Source organism: Talpa occidentalis, unplaced genomic scaffold (genome assembly GCF_014898055.3).
Source record: "Talpa occidentalis isolate TD23 unplaced genomic scaffold, MPIMG_talOcc4v2.1 talOcc4.7, whole genome shotgun sequence".
NCBI classification, from domain to species: Eukaryota; Metazoa; Chordata; class Mammalia; order Eulipotyphla; family Talpidae; genus Talpa; species Talpa occidentalis.
In genome coordinates this window covers 96,915,654-96,934,012 of record NW_023605083.1, presented here as the reverse complement: position 1 = coordinate 96,934,012, position 18,359 = coordinate 96,915,654, and the positions used below count along the sequence as shown (strand labels likewise).

At 35.5% G+C, this 18,359-nt stretch overlaps 1 protein-coding gene across 1 annotated transcript in view; it reads right to left on the bottom strand.

Annotated features, from left to right (window-relative positions):
• LOC119232715 (protoheme IX farnesyltransferase, mitochondrial) overlaps positions 1–18,359 on the bottom strand; it is a 119,196-nt gene that overhangs the window by 36,509 nt on the left and 64,328 nt on the right. The gene's annotated exons all lie outside the window — the stretch shown is intronic.

Genomic DNA, 18,359 nt, shown 5'->3' with positions numbered 1-18,359 from the left:
GATCCTAAAGCCTGTGAATCAACCAAAAATCAATCAACCCTGGGAAATGGGCTACTGATGTCAAGAACAGGGCTAAAGTAATTAAGAGTCCAAATGAAACTGCACACAACTGTTGAGCTTATGTGCTGGGATGAGGATAACATCCCTCTCTGTCTGGGATAATTCTCCTTTATACCTGAGCTCCCAGTATCATAAACAGCAACTCTTTGCCCTCTCAAACCCTTCCTGTTGGATAGATTGGTAGGACCACCCTAACAATGAAGTACTGCTTCCTGTTTATTACAGGACAAGGTACAGAAGAACACCAAAACTCATGTTCTAAGGACTTGCCAAATGCAAAGCATGTTCTTAAATCTGTTAGCGATCTCTCTGACTTGTAACCTCTCTTTGGTAGAGAAGCGTGCTCAAGAATGTGCTGATAGGTTATCATTTGAGAATACTTTTGACATGAAGCAAATCAATAGATGAAATAAAGAGTTCAACCAAAGGTCTATGACAGTATTTCCCAACTACGTTCCCTAACAATCCCTACAGTTGCTCTTAAAGAATGATTCCAAGGTCAAATCTATTGTGTAATAAAGGCTTGAGAAATCAAATGAACATTACTTAGCCAGTGCTCCCCAAACTTACTTCACCATGAAGATATTTTTCAAGAAAAATACATTTAACAGATTTTGGAAATACTTGGTTTGAATAAATCAAAACGATAGGGGTAATTTCTTATTCATGTCTATATAAAACCAAAGGTCTTTGTACTGCAAATTGTACTCAGTAGATATCCCCAAATGTTAGGGAAAAAATACTGGTCCTAAAAAGCAAGCCTAGAAATAAGTAACATTCTACTATACTTTCAAGTCATCAAGTATTATTAAGTAAATGCTATTTAGTGAATGTTACTAAGCACATCTATTAAATAAATGTTAGAATGAAATACAAAAAATTATCCTGAACTACTTGAGAAATTTAGAATTTATCCTTAGAGTTTAAGGCATCTGGTAAGTAACGTTTATTTAATAACATTTATTATTGTCTAATAAAATTACTTTTGTCCTTCCCTTGGTCATTTCAGGTTATTTATTTATTTATTTATAAATATTTATTTATTTATGCATACAAGAATTGGGGTACAGGCCAGAGGTGCGGGGAGGGGTGTTTGAGAGGATTCACCAGAGACAGAGTGGGGAACAGGACAGGCAGACTGACTGAAATACAATGCTGAGGGGAGCAGCGGGTGAGCCAGGAGAGGTCTGCTGAGCCATGTGAGTAGCTCCCCGGCCGGGGATCGAACTCTTGCTGCAGTGGCTGCGGATAGCTTCATACATTGCGTCTTAACTCCGTGCACTACCAGGGAGGCCCCAATTTCAGATTAGTTATTGGATTCATTTCATTTAAGCCCACAAGGGTGAACTATAATAGTTTTGTGTTGCGTCAAGTTAGCTAATTTGGAACTATGTTGTCCACAAGACCCTTTACTGCCTAGTTGTAGGTCAGGAATAGGCAAGGATCCTGGGGTGAGGTTTGGGAGCTAGAAATGAAGCCGCAGGCATCTATATGCTTGAGAAGTTGTGTAAGGTCAGGCAGGACTGCAGCCTACAGACAAGTGTTGTGGATCAGTTGGATCCGCTTATCGGTCTGGGGCAGCATTGAGTTTAGTTTTTCCAGCCCCTGCCACATCTCCTTGAGCTGTAGCTGATCCCCAAACTCTTTCACGCCCCATAATTTGGGTCAAGTCTATGTGCTGCTCCATGGTGACATGCCCGGTGTAGGGGCAGGAATGGACACAGAGCAGGTTTTCTAGGATCCTATGCAGACCTGGTAAAGGAGGAGTCAGAGTCCTTAGTGGCTTTTTGCAGGTCTTTTTATTGGGATTTACCCGGTACATGGCAGGTAGGAGTGCTGGGGGGCAGGCTGGCAGGCCTCCCAGTCCCCAGCAGGTCTTCACTCTGGGCTCTCCGGCCTTTTCTCAGCTTCTGCTTCCTTGCTTCTCTCTCGGCTTCTCTTTCGGCTTCTGCTAGCGTCCCCGTGATGCCGCCCTTAAAAGCCCAGTCTTAGGCCAGGTGAATCCCCTCTATCTAGGCCCACACCCTATTCCAGGTGCCCGCCATCAGGCATGCATTCAGGACCGCAAGGATCCATCATCTATCCTGATGGCGGGAGGACAAAAAAGCCTGACATTTTTCCTTATCCTACACCCGGGTTCTGAGGGTCACCGTATCATTGAAGTTGCAGACTTGGAGGTGGCAGGAGATAGGTATGTGTGACAGTTTCTTCTCAAGAGCTGTCACTCATTCTTGGAATTCCAGGTTGTTCTTGCTCTGCTCCACTTTCCTGACTGTGGGCTCTGCTTGCCTCAGGCCCAGCACCAGGTGCAGAGCAAGAGCCTTGTACAGACACTGTAATTTTACGATCATATTAGGCCTTATTGTTATATACATCTCTTACATCACTCATAGTGGGTCTGACAGTATCAACGTTTCTAAGTATTTTTCTTCAATATGTTCATTTATCTAATGATCTAAATGGTAGGCTTACCGATGTATATGAATTTATAATTCTTAATTGAGAACAATGCAAATATGCATTCAATTTATTAAAAGTCTATAATTTATTTATAGGCTCCTGCTCTTGCCTTCTTACACAGTATCCACAATGCAACTAAAAATGTATATTTATAGACTTGCTACATGCATTTAAAAATTATATATAGGGTCTCCCTGGTGGCGCAAGGGGTTAAGCACCTCACTATGAAGCAATCCGAAGCCTCTGCAGCATGAGTTCAATCCCCGGCTGGCCAGGGAGCAACCCATATGGCGCAGCAGACCTCTCCTGACTCGCCAACTGCTCCCCTCAGCAGTGTACTTCGGTCAATCTGCCTGTTCTGTTCCCCACTGTCTCTAGTGAATCCTTTCACACCCCCCCCTTCTCTGGCCTGTACCCCAGCTCTTGTATGCATAAATAAATAAATCTTTAAAAAAAAATTCTATATAGGAGCCTCCCTGGTGGGGCAGGGGTTAAGTATCAGCTCTTATCAAGTTATCACCAGCCACTGTGGCATGAGTTCAATCCCTGACCAGGGAGCTAACCCACATGGAGCAGCAGACCTCTCCTGCCTCATCCTGCCTCATCTGCTGCTCCCTTCAGCAGTGTTTTTCAGTAGATTCACCCATTCTATTTCTCCACTCTGTCTCTGGTGAATCTTCTCACCCCCTGCACCTCTGGCCTACACCCCAGTTCTTGTATGCATAAATAAATTTTTAAAAAGTAAAAATTATATAATTTGTAACTTAAAAATTCTTTGCTATGAGCCTATAATCTTTATTGAATTAGTTGAAATTACATGTAATTAAAATGTTGTCTGTTTTTATCTCTTTCCTTTCCCAATAGTCAAACACAAATAACAGGTTTTTGAAATAATCATTCCTTCACGACCCAATAATTTAATTTCATAGGACTAATGAGGATTCCAATTATAAATCAAGTTATTTAAATGCTGGTAAGGTGTTATCTAATAACACAGAAACTCATATAAATAACTAGTTTGGTAGTTCTCAAGACAGTCACATACACACACACTCTCTCTGAGACTCTCTCTTAATTCAGAAATTGTAATGATTATTTCATCTGTGTGAAAAACAAAATTAACTTTTACATGGTTTTGGCAAGTCAGCAATCCAAAGGGAAGTGAAGCTGAGAACGCAACTGAACTCCTGGGTACCGTAAGTTGGCAGCAGTTTCTGACTCCCATTGTAGGGTAAGGAAAAATATCAGGCTTTTCTGCCCTCCCGCCATCAGGATAGATGAGGGAACCCTGTGATCCTGAATGCATGCCTGATGGCAGGCACCTGGAGTGGGTACACCTGGGCTAAGACTGTGCTTTTAAGGGCGGCGTCATGGAGAGCCAGTAGCAGAAGCCGAAGCAGAGAACGCCAGAGAGCACAGATAGAGTGAAGATTTGCTGGGGGCTGGGAGGACTGCCAGCCTCCCAGCACCCCTGCCTGCCACATACCCGCTGAACCCCAATAAAAACCTGCAAAACCACTGAGGACTCTGACTCCTCCTTTACCTGGTCTGCATGGGATCAGAAAACCTGCACTGTGGTCCATTCCTGACCCTACACCCATGAAGATTTAAGTTATCAGGACAAGCAACCTCTGGGCAGAACTATCATGATAACCAGACTTAACATGGTTATCATGGTAAGTTCACTTGGTTCATTTCAGTGAGGGTGCAATGATTCTTCCTAGCTCCAAGAGATCAGAGCTCACTATGCTATTTTGTTTTTCATGTATTTTCATGCTTCTCAGTTACATTAGCTGTTTTGCTTGAGATAGAAAAACCACACTTCCAAAACACAACACATTCAAGTGATAGATTTACACTGCTTTTCCACCCTGTGCTTTATAAAATTTTTTTTCATATTATCATTTCAGTTAATTCCAACTACTTCTGAAACAGTGAAGTAAACATTTGAGTTGAAAATAAAATGTAGTATTACCAACCCATAGAATACACTGTCCTGCACCATTTTGCATACACTGTCACTAATGCGAACACCAGGAGAAGTAACAAGGTGCAGGGAACACAATTTGGACAGTCGCTCAGGTCACACTGACTTGACAGGCTTGTGCTTGCCTTGCCCTCTTTGAGAAGCTCTGTTCATGAGGTCTCAAGTGGACATAGAACCAGTCTCTCACCCCATACCTGGACACAGTGACTGAGTGGGTATCTGATACAAACTGGGACACTGAAAGCCCTCCCTGGGATTTTACAAATCAAAACCAAGGGAAATATGTCCCTCTTTCTCTTAGGTTACTGTGGCCATAAATAGGATACAAGAGATGTGGAAATCAAGGACCACTGATTCCACTGGTCATTACCCCCAAGGTTCCACCTCTGCCCTTGCCTCCAATGTCCTAATATGCAAACACTGTACACATTTCAAAGGTAAGAGTGATGTGGATTGCACAGAAGTGAGTAATACCTTCAGCAAACAACTTCTTTTCTGGTCATATTACATTTTCAAAAGAAGTTTTACTTTCAGTCTCTTTTCCTCAGAAAAATCCATCAGTCTTTTGGAATTGTTTTCATTTTAAACTTTTCCTTTTTTATTCAGGTTCCCTACCTCACCATCTTCTCTCCAGGCAGTCATCTATTCCCTCACATTTCTTACCCTCCAGCAGTCCTATGATCTGTTACGTTACTCAGATCTTGGGGTTGTAAATGAGAGAAATACAACCCAAACTAGCTCAAAGAAGATGGGGTTTTCTCTCTTATAACAGGCTTACTCTTAGTTTTAGGAATGACTGGATTCAATGTCAAATGTGCTATCATGATTTGGCTCTATTTCTTCAATCTGCATGGTGTTCTCCTACATACAGGCTCTTCACATGAAACAGGAAAAATGGTGCCAGAAGCCCTGGCTTTTATTACCTGAAAACTCAGAAGAAAAGTGCAGAACCATCATGAGGCAACTATCCTATGTGCAAGGGAAGGAGGTTGGTGGGGAGGCACAGTGACACAGTATCCCAAACTCAAATTACAAGCATATTTACTAGGAAAGAAAAATTCTATTTCTTGGAGAAATAGGAAAATGTCCAGCAGACAGATGTAGTAAAATTATTTAGAACTTATTATAAAACTAACAACCCCAAATCATTTCATTTCTCACATCATAAGTATAAAATAACTTGCCTGTGGTAGAAAGGATATTCCTAGCTTAAGTATCTAAAAGGCATTAACCAATAGAAACACAATAAATAATTCATATTAATCTTTGTCTAATCAGCTTGGGAATCAATTTAATAGTTGTATTTGATAGCGTAGTAAATGGATCATTTTTTCCCCCTTGTAGCCACATGATGAAGACACATGGAACTATTACCATAAAAATTATTTATCAGATGTCTATTATGAGATTTGTGCTTTTCTGTTATATCATGATCTTATATTAGATTATTATTACTACTACAAAGAGATGATGCTCAGATATAAAACATACTCATTAATCCTCTAAGTCAGTATACACTTATGATACTATTGAATTCTGTAAGCTAAAACAACACACAGATACCAAAAGCAGATAAAACTATAACTTGGCCGAAGTGAGGCACTTCCTATTTCTACCTTGGTAAATTATACCCTATGCAAAAGTAGTGTATTATAGAGATGTTTGTAAGTCAGGTTCAGGAAATAATTGAATTTGATAATGAGGTGCAAATTTTTCCTTCCCTGTATTAAATAACAACATTTTCTTAAAACTCAATAGAAAAACAAACATGTGAACTTTGTTTTTCCATCCATCTTCTCAAAGCTGTCAACAAGTGTTTGTCATTCCCCAATATGGCTCACAGCTTCCAAGGTCCAAGATAATGTCTCAATCAATCTCAGACCAAGTTAAAAGGGATGTTAAAAAAATAAATAAATAAAGCACTGGGAGAGGCACCTTATCCAGCAGGATTCCACATACCATTACTTTCAGCTTACAAATCAGTTAAGATACCCAGTCGGTCATTACTCTTTGGTTGTTACCAACATTCTATGGCCATATCCAGAATAAACAAATTAAATAAGATTCGTTTCCATTGATTTTTCCCCACGAGGCATTTGAAATAATGAGTGTATGTGTACTCCGGCATTCATCAGAAGTGGCTTTTCACCTCATGTGGTGACTGGTGCAATGCTCTCCACTAAACATGTTCTAAAGCCACCTCTCATTAAGTGTATTTTAAAGCTTGGTCTCAAAAGAAAAAAAAAAAAAAAAAGGTCTGAAAGGTCACTCAGCACTTTCTGCAGGCCAAAGAACTATACTCTCCCAATAAAAAAGCCAAACAAGTCACATGGTCTTGACTAGCTGCCAGAATCACCCAGTTAGAACTGACCTCTTTCCCCTGCCAGAGAGATCTCAATTTATAAAGACCACTTTTTGAAAAAGGAAGTTAGATACATCAAAACATTTACAATATTTTTCTCTGGGTAGAGAAGAATAGGATGATTTATTATTCTTTATCTTTTCTGTTTTTTAATTGCCTATAAAAACCACGTATTTTCTACAAAAGAAAAAAAGGTATTTAAAAAAATTCTAGTAAAATGATATAAATAAAAATCTGGACAGACCCTCTTTAAGTTAACAAATGAAAAATTACTAAGCTGATCTGGTATAAAAACAAATCCAATGGCCCGTTAGCCAATTAGTACCTTTCTTCTCCCCAAAGAAAGTGTTACAGGAAGACAAAATGTTGATTCTAAATATTTCTCAAATACATCCATTTTCTCTAATCCTCAGGAGCACTTCCTTAGTTCAGGCTACTATTTTATTTTGCCGAGATTACAAGAGTCTCATGACTGTTCCCCCTACCTCTAATACTGATCCACACCTATGCATTTTTCACACAACAGTCAAAGTGATCTTTCAGATGTGAACCTGATTATGTTACATCTTAGCATAAAACTTGTCCATTGCTGCCCACTGCCAGAGAAGTAAGTTCAACGCTCTCCCAGGACCTGTAAAGCTCTTCATAAATGCTCTGGCCCCTTTCACCTCTCTGGCTCTTATCTTGCTCTTGCCCTTACACACTGCACTCTAAGTATTCTGAATAATTTTTCAAGGTGCTTTTAGGTCTTTAATGCTCCACCCCCTCCTATGCAGACCCATTGCTGTATGTATGCACCATCTGTAACCACCCCAGGCGCCCAAGTTTGCCCTTTATCACTCTTTTTTCTCTCTGTGTGCCTGAACAGGGGCGCTACACTGGTAAAAGTGACACTATGGACAGAGGAGTCACTGCAAGTTCATAATCACCAGTTCCAAATAGGTTCTTAGCTACTCCTGGCAATCTTATTATTTGTCTCTAGTCAACTCGATATGCTCCTCTCCACAAGAGGACTTCAAATCTGGTGCACTCTTAAGCACCTGCCATTGTCTCCATTTCTACCCCCTCCACCTTCAATACATGATACAGCCTTTTACTTTATTTCAACACTGAAATCTTCTAACAAGACACTCTAGTTCTCCTACTATCACCTCTAGTGACAGGCAGAGCCTCCTCTCCTTCTCCCCTACCCAGGGCTAGTGTCTCCAACTGGGCTGGTGATACTGTTCCTTCCCACCTCCAAAGACAACTGTTCTGTCCATTTTCTCCTTTCTCTATACCATATCTACCCTGTATCTTCTAGTTGTATTATTTCTATCACACCTCAACATACTTAAAACTGTCCCAATCCCAAACCCTCCCTGAAATCCTACATATTTTACAAGGTCATTATTTGACTTTAGCACAAGTCTAGCACTTGAAAAGAAAGGGAATAGTTCTTCTAATATACATGAATTTTAGGGTTCCTATTTTAGTTAGTGTGTTCTACAACAAGGGATGCCCAGGGTGAGGTTATGAGCCTTCTAAAATCTCCTAATAAGCACAAAGATATGTCCATGCAAACAGCTGCCAAGGACTATAATTCCACCTTTGAAAAAAAATTAAATAGTTAATTCTAAAGGTCAGTTTTGAAAATCAAATTAAATGCATTAAAACCCACTAAAGACTACCAATGAAGACTACTTAGATTGCAAAAAGAAAAAAAAAATCATTTAAACTCAGGCTTAAAAGATTAGGAAGTATTTCCTCAATTAACGCTACTTCATCAAGATCTAATATGGACACAATTAGACTACCATATTAATAAATTCATGAGGATTCCTCTGCAACTATGAAGCAAAATAAGTATGCTTATTGACAACATTAACAGTGATAAAATAATACAATAACAGTGTGATTTCTGAAATAATCCCTTAAAATAGTTACCACCATTAAAAAAATTAGAGCATGAACATTTTTAAAAGTCAAGAAATAAGTGGACTTATCATTATCTAGGACTCTGTGGTACAATATGATACAATACTTGAAAAGAAAAGGTTATACCACATGTTGAGCAATAAAATTGGCAAAACTACAGAGGTTCAAATGCGACCGTAACATACATCTGGTCACAATGGGGTGGGGGTAGAGGCTAGAGAAATCATTAGCAATCTGAGAACTCCTAAACAAAGAAACTGTAAAACTCTGTAAAATTCTGAACTATAAAGCAAAGGAAACACACTTAATCCCTTAGGAGTTGCAGTATGTATTTCAACTGGGTTATCCCTTCCCTCGTCAGGACATAGCAATACACCAAAACCTGGAGTGACACAATATCTCCACTGTACACATGCGGGCAGAAAGCCAGCTTGCCTCAGTGCTCCTGGCACCTGTTCGTTTAATCATCACATTACTCTGTACAGCAGAGAATAGAAGCAAAAAAGGAGGTGGTCGGGGGAACAGGAAAAAATATATGGCTCATTCATTTTGCCCATAAGAGATTATATACCTTAAAAAAAATAGTTGCATCACACTTTTCTGTAAATTTGCAATAACATTGAAAGATGAACACATTTCTTCTAAGATCAGTTTATTTTGGAACTTCAGACCCAATATATCTGAAAAGGACAATGATGTGGCTGCTAAGAGACATCAACTCTCTACTGTATTATCTTAGCAAAGTGACTTGAAACCTCCCTTAATAACCCTGTTTCTTTACATCTCTGAGATTCTGTGGTGGGGATACAACAACAGAAGTGTATTTCAACTTTATTAAAATTTCTCTATTGCCCAATTTCCCCACAATCCTGATATATTCTCTTAACTGATTGCCTAAAATTATTTTAAAATAACTTTTGGAAATCTTCATGCTTAAAGGAAGTTACAAAATGTGCTTCTTTTATGAATTTAAGTGGAAAAAATTGAACAGTGAATGAAACGTGACTGCTCTTCAAAATAAATAAATAATAGAAATAATATTGCATCAAAGGATAAAATTAGCACATAAAATATAGTGGGATATTTTCAAAGAATTCTTAAGCAGAGAAGATGTATTATATAAAGGCATCACTATATTTCTCACAACTTTTTGTAATGGTTTTTATTCCTATATTCCCACTGTTTTTCCTTTCAACCTGATTATTGAAAATGCCTTAGTTCTGCGTCTGATACACTGAGAATATGTATCTAAGTGAAATGCTGGGTCACCCACATGAGAGAGGAAGTCCTATATAGTTCCTTTGCTAAAAGATACGGAACGAATGAAAATTCTTTGAGTAGGACAAGACATTTGTCATGAACAATTGGTAAGAGATTGGGTAACTTCCCATAACCCTGAAAAGTTTAAGCACATAGTTTCTTTCCTGAGAATCCAAATAAAACCTGTAAAGTATTACAAGCAGAGTCACAGTGTTCTGAGCATAATCTGTGCATTTATCACCTTACAGAATCATCCAAAAATAACAAAGCAGTAAATCCATGGGAGAAAAGCTTCATTACACAAACCAAATATTTTTGGTTCTTTTGTTAAGAGCAAACTGTGATGAGATGTTTGCTTATCTAAGATATGTGGATAAAAATTAAAAATTACTGGAAATTTCTAATAAAGAAAAAATATAATGGAGCTCAGTGTTACATTTTGAGTTTTTCAATGGCACTTTTCAGAAGTTTTACGCTAACTTTTGAAAATGGCACAAAAAGAATTTAAATTTTTTCCAGCTTTTAGTCAAATAGCAATTTAACCCCAGAAAGTAGGGAAACATTTACAAAAAATATCCAAGACTTACACTAATAGATGTATGGTTATGAATTTATTAGTATGATTATGCAATTTAGAAAAAAGGCATTTAGTCATCAAATCCCAGTATTTAAAGAATTACCAACAACAGATGCCATGCCTATAGTTTCCTCTCTACATTATGGTTTTGTATGTTGGAAGCAATTCTAAGAATATTGGAACATATATGATTTGCTACATCTGCACATAAAATCAGTGTAAAGTAGCAATCTAATTTTCTGACAATGAGCTAAGAGTGTTAATGTCTTAATAAAATACTTGTAAACAGAGAAAGTTTTAATTTAACTGACTACATTTCTTTTGAGCTTCTATTTAAATGCATTTCAGGCCTGGAGAAGGCTTATTCATTTCCTTAATTTGGTAAGGAAGACAGTGAAAGCAGAAGAAAGGCTTGATAGCAATGGTTATGATTAAATAACATGATGAAAAGCTGGTTTAAGGCTAACTCCTAAACAATACCCAAAGCCAGATTTTACAAGATAAAACATTTTAAAGCATATTTGAGTGCATTTCTAATCAAATTTTACTTTAGAAATGTCAAGTTGACCACAATGCTCCATGAAATACAATCCTATATTTAAAAAAAATCTCCCAGATCATGTACTCCTCTTATGTGAAAAACATTCTACATTATATGTGCCACAGTATATAACAACTGTTACTACCCCGACAAATCCATAATATATGAAAAGATAAACAGATCCTTTATAATTAAATCTGTAATGATACAAAACAATGTTAGAATATAGTGTCTTTATATGAAAAGTCTGTATAAACATCAATAAGCTAGAATCTAGCTTAAATCAATGTAATTTTCCAAAACGATGGCTCCACTGATTAAATATTTGAGGTATCATATCCTCCATTATCATAATGTAATGACTTGAAAATTAATTCTAGAAAGTTTTGTTTAAAGAGAATTACCACGTACATATATACCATGGGATACTACTCAGCATTTAAAAAAGATAAACACATGCAATTTGCAGCAACATGGATGGCGCTGGAAGGGATCATGCTCAGTGAAACAAGCCAGAAAGAAAAAGAAAAATACCGGATGGTCTCACTCATAGCAGGAATCTAGAAAACTTAAATAAGGGACCAGGAAAATGAATAACTGTAAGAAAGTGAAAATCAAAATCAACAAAAAACTATGAACCAGAGACACTTTTTGGGAGGTGGGGGGCGGGAGGAGAGGGACTGGGGTCAGAATGGGGGGTTTGAAATTGTATGGGGAATATAAAAATAAAATTTATTATATAAAAAAAATAAAAAAAAATAAAGAGAATTACCACGAGTCAAAATTTTGAAAGATATGCAACCAAAAAAATCAGATATAACATTGCGATTAAGTGAAGAACAGCCCACTGCAGATTATTGATCAGAGATAATACACAATATTTAATAATCTGAAATTTGTATTGCCTCGTAAGCGAATGAGAATACAAAATGTTTAAAATTAAAATGCAAGCAGGAACATGAAAAATAAGTTATTTCAATAGCATTTACAAATGAAAAGGCAAAGCATTCTTATGAGAGCAGTTAAGAACTCTAAAGTTAATGAACTTACTTCATGTCTAATAAACTCTACTTCTAAAACTACATGATAAGGAAATAGCCCAGAAGTAGAAGAGAAAACTATATGCTAAAAATTAAAAATGTCTGCTGTAGGAGTGCTTTTAACAGATAAAACCTGGAAGCAGCATTAAAGGAATGGATAACATTGAATGGTTAAAATGTGCTGAAACAACTTGATAATAATGGCAGTCCTTTAACATTTTAATTAAGAAGACTAATAATCTGGAAAAATGTTTCAATGCTAATTTAGAATTTTTTTTTGTTTCAGGGTGATCGGTCTATGAGTTTTTGTTCTCTTTTCAAATTTTTCTTTTATTATAATAAAAATGGGAAAAACAATAAATAAATTACAGAGACTTAAGTGGCTAATTTCTTAAAGATTTTCAAATGGTTTGGGAATATTTTTAAAAAATTAAATGTTAGGTTACATTTTCCAAAACACATTAAATCTTTTAGGTTTCCCAAAAAACATTAGAAATGTAACATGTTTATCACAAAAGCTTCTGAAGGTTAGCTTGAAGGAGGAAGGTCCTTACACAGCTGGGAGGTCAAATGAACTTTTACCATAGAAGCAGTTCCCTGTAGAAAGGTTCCTTCACTTAAGAACTCTTTCAATGACTTCTCAGCCACTGGGCTACAATCAATTGAAGAAGTCTTTCAAAATGATAACTTTTGTACCTTTATTTGTCTATGCAAAGCAGCAGCTCACTACACCCATGCTTCTCAGAATTTTTGTTTTATTTTTATTATTATAGCATATGCTAACTTGCTTAAGGTCTTTATTTAGTTCAGCAAGTTTGGTGACAATTCAATAAATACTAAAGTTGAAGTCGTGTTTGAAACTAAAGCAGTAAAGGCAACAGAGGGATCCTCCAGGGTTAAAAGTCTCAAATGTGCACATCTGTTGTTTTTGCACTTTGAGGTGACGCAGACAAATAAATATAAGTCTGCACGCACTATGAATTTTATTTTATTGCCAACATGTTCCATTTACTTATTTAGGCTATAATGATATAGCTAGGTTATTTCATTTAAAACTTTCTTTGAAAAACATCAATAATAAGATTACTAAATCTTTTATTTTGATCAGCTTTCCACTTGAAAAACAGTGCAGTATGCCATTATACGGATAAAGCAAAATTTGCATTAAACCATGTTGTTGGATACTGGAGCTATGTCTAATAATTCATAAGCAATTTCACTGAAGGTAAGCATACCAGTGGTAAGAACTACCACTGGTTCTTTCTGAAAAGAAGAAAATTATTTGAAACATATTTTCTTCCCAATGATAACTGCTGTGTTTGTGGCAAGTGTTTTCATAGAAGTAAGCATAGACTTGCTAACAGTTTTCAGGGGTCCTGTACCCCAGTGCCTGATGAGTCAATTTTAGATGTACCTGCATAAAGAATGACAATGTCCTTCCTCTCAACTCATTATTAGCAATTATTAAGGCTGCATTTTTGTGAATCTTGTTGTATCCCTCGTATTATTTCATAAGTAAGTATCTTATCACCTGAAATGGATCCAGGATCCCTGTTCTCATGTCAGTCACTGTCTCTTGCTCCAGCATGTTTTGTTCTCTATGGTATACAGAATAGTGACTAAATATTTAGTGACCTAGGAAGTTCACAATTTGGCATTAAGAAAAAAAAGTCAATATGACATGTCACATGCACTATAATTTTCCATGTTTATGTGTACTTAAAAAGATTGGATGAGAGCTACAAACCAACATATTAAGTGTGAGTAATGCCATTACTTCTGTAAGGAAATTTTACTCGTGTGTGTCTTCAATGATCATCACTTTATAAAATATTAAAAAGATCATGTTTAGTCCATCAAGTTTGGAATTAGGGTGTTGAGATTCACTTTATTTTAATGCCTGTTGTAGAAATATGTTGAAGAAATATAATGAATTGCCTCTGCCATTGAAGAATATTTTACCAATATAATTGAATTAGAGCTCTGATTTAATCACAAAACTGTATTTGAATACTGACCCAAACACACATGGAAAAAAACAAAACAAAACAATAAACTAGAAATACAGGTAATCTGTTGAAGGACACACTGATTTATCTGAACCTACAAATAATATTTGACAAATGAAAATAGCAATAATTCCCCAATATTGAACAGAACAGATCTCCCCTCCACACCCAGAATTTCAGGACTGAGATCCCCCAGTCCTTTTGATATCCAATATAGTAGCCTTTCTAGTAGTCTACCTTAATGCTATTTAGTTTTTTTGAAATGATTTATTTTATGAAGTTCATATTCTTTAGGTACGCATGAATCAGAATCTAAGCCACATTTTATGTATTCTGTAATTTTCTGTATTAAACATTAAATAAAACTTTCACAGAGAGAATTATTTTCCTCCCTTATCTCTGTTCAGTATTTAAAAAAGGATTATAAATATTTATTTACTTTAAATTGGGATACATTAATATTCAAGGAGAGAGTTACTAGGTTAAAAGGCATAAATATCTGGTATACTATTCAGAAATATATACTGTACATACTATTGTAATCTAATATTTTTTCATTTAACATGAACCTTTATGTCATTAAATGTTATTTGGAAATGTGGTTTCTTCTGCTATTGTATAGTATTCAATTATATGGATAAAACAAAATTTAACTGAGACTTTTTGTATTTTTAAATTTTAACCTATATATATATATATATATACATATATATATGTATATATATACACACACATACACACACAATCTTTGCATATATCCTGACTACTTAGAAAAATATTCCAGAAACGGAATCCCTAGGTTGAAGGGAATTTGCCTCCAGAAAGATTGTCCCAATTTACATTCTCACCAGCAGTGTAAGGAGGTAAAACAATTAAAAAAATAAAAAGAACAAGCTAAAAAAAGTCTTTACCTATATAATTACTCATCACTTCATGCAGTCTCAGGTAGACTGCTTATAGATTTAAAAACAACAAGAACAAAAATATTCTTCAGACAACTTAAGTAAACCTGAAAAGCAAACAATTTTAAATGGAAACTATGAGCAAATAAAATGAAGTATTCTGCATATGCAATTATCTGTATGAACAGACCGCAATTATATATGTTGTTCTCTGCCTCTTTTCACTATAGTTAATGTCTAACACTGGCATTCTTATTCTACTAGGCTCATAAATAAGTAATTTAAAGAAACACTCAAGTAGAAATGTGTATTCTGAGGTAAGATATTCACTGTAAATTTTGATATGTACATACCAAAAAAAAAAAAACCCAAAAATTACAAGTAACACTGTACTTAAACAACCAAGGTCTCAACTGTGCTTTATGGCCAGAAATTCCCTGAAACATCTGTATGTTGTGGTCAAGTCAAAGGTAAAGAATTACGCAAATTACAAATGAATGAAAGGAAATTATTCTTTTTTTATTGATAGCAAGAATATGTCTAAAAATGTATATATAATACCTAGGTTTCCTAGAAGGATGTCTATTACTAAAAAAGTCAAGTAGTAAGTAATTTCCCATTTTTGTATCATTTCTGAGAAATAAAATTCTGCATATAGCTGAATTTTCTAGACTGATACTATTTTTCGCTTTGAATAGTTGTATTATAAAATTAAAATCAGTTTTTGATGGAAATATTTCTAAAATTTCTCCTATTTCTGTTTTCAAAACAAGTTACTGAGCATTATTTCACTGTTTTCAGTGACACAGGATGCCTGCCCTCATGAGATTCCTCTAACTCCTAAGCTTTCAAAATAAATCATGGTCATATTTTGATTTGTTCCATACCAATATTTTCTTCTTCTCTACTGCCATTGCTAAGCCTAACTTATTACTTTCATTTTTTTCTGAAAAATAAACAATCCCACCACCAATCTATTTGCTCAAATACAATCACTGAAGGCAGTGCTTTTCAGGTAGCTCTCAATTTCTATTAGAAGCCATTGTCTTTACTGTGCAAATGCCCTTGCTTCTCCCAAATTCCAGGCCATTGGTTTGAAAAAGATTTCAACTCCCAAGTAAGTAGGTTAAGTAAAAAGACTATGAAAAACAGTAATTCCAATTGTGAATAAAAATGTAGAAAATGAAAATGATGTTTTTTATACACATACAGGGAGAAATTAAAGCATCCTGGTGTTTCTACAATAAATTGTTAGAAACCCTCAAAATTTAACAAAGTGCCTTACAAAGTACAATCCAGGGGGCTATATGCATCAGAATCATCTGCAGTACTTAATTAAACATGAAGATCCCTGAATCCACCCCTGACCTTTTAAAGTACAGTGTCTAGCAGTAGAGCCAAGAAGCCTACATTTTTCAATAAACTCTCCAGGCGGCTCTTTATATATAATAAAATTTGTAGACTACTAACCTAATATCTAAAATCAATGATATAATTACTACATAAATAATGCATTTTTGTTGCCAACAAAATAGCTGCATTAATTCCAAATATTTATCATTATTATACTAATTACCAAAATTTTTCAGATTTGAACTTAACATAGTCTGTATACTACTCTGATTTTAAAAAATCAAAATAAAACCTGTCAATAGAACCAATCAGCTAAACTGCACAGACATAAAAAAAAACAACACGTAATATTAAGATTCACCTATTTAAAAGTACACGGTTTTTTATTATGAAACTTTGTGTCCTCACAGTGATGAGACATCTCAGTCATATTTATTAACTTTAGAGATAACTTTTATATGTATAGCCATGCACCACTGACCTTTATTCAGAACAAGAAAATAACAAACCAGTGCTGTGCTTTGGACATGTGCACTGGCACAAATTGCATTTCCAGAGCACAGAGTCAGACTCTAGCAGTAGGGAAAACTGGGACCTCTATTACTTCCTACAACTACATAGGAATCTCTGAACATCTCAAAGAGTTAAATTTCTAAAAAATCACCAAAAACATTTCATTTACCAACGTCTAATCAAAAGATCTACTACTTTGCAAGGCATATTTTCTGCCCTTTAAAAGTTAAATGGCATTGCTGTTTTTTAAAGCTTATTAAGCTAGCTGATTTCAAAATCCTCTTGAATAGTGTACCACCATCACACATATTATTTGGGAACAGGTTTAATCTCCTTTTTACGTTCCAGTTATCCCTTTTTGGAAGTGAAAACATCTGTGTCCCACATACAAAGCAAAATTAGGCATCTTACAGAGTTATTCTGTGCGCTCTGAAACAATATCTGACAAAAGTGAATGCTTTCTATTTTCTAACATGAACAGCCATTAAGGTAGTTCTAAAATCAAGTTAATCTTTCCCAGAAAATATTTTCTAATATATAAGTTGTTTACTAAAGCAAATAGAGAATATAACTTTGTATTTTTATCTCCTCACATTAAGAATACATTAGCAAGCATGTAAGCATATCATTAATAATATCCCTAAAGGTCATGAGAGTCAGAGACAATGAAACACAAATCTTTAAAGATCTACATGTAATGGTTTATGAAGGGTCCTTGTTTTCTCTTTCAGGCACTAACACTTATTGAATTTGAAGACAATATGGAATCTACAATCAAGACTTTTAATTATAAATAAGTGAAAAATTATTTCCTCTGCAAAATTCAAGTCATTTACCATCTATGCTGTTAAACAAAGACATACATGGTAACACATAATCGTACTTAAGCCCTATAAAGTAAGTCAATGCAGACTAAAATGTCATTAAGACAACAATAGAACTAATGAAAAATCTAACAATTTTTTAAAAGACATTTAATTTCAAATGTGATAAAAGTTTGATGAATTTAAACTTTACAAATAGTCAATTTTTCATCACTCATACCGGAAATGAGGAGTTTCCAGTGAGGAAACTTTTTTCATTCTACATAATGCCACTTCATAGTTTTTAGTGATGGCAGTGACGGCAGGCATTTAAAATGCTTGATGACCAACTGTTTAAGTATCTTCAAGTACAGTTTATCAAATACTTTATATCACACACTGAGTGTAAATATGAATGATGCTTGTTAATTCAATTAGCTACTATGGGGCATAGAAAAATAGATAACCTACCCACATCCAAAGATTACTCTTAAAAAGAAACACTTCAAGGACTTATTCTAATATAACTTGAAACATAACAACATTGGATTTCTTCAGAAATTTTCCTATTTTGA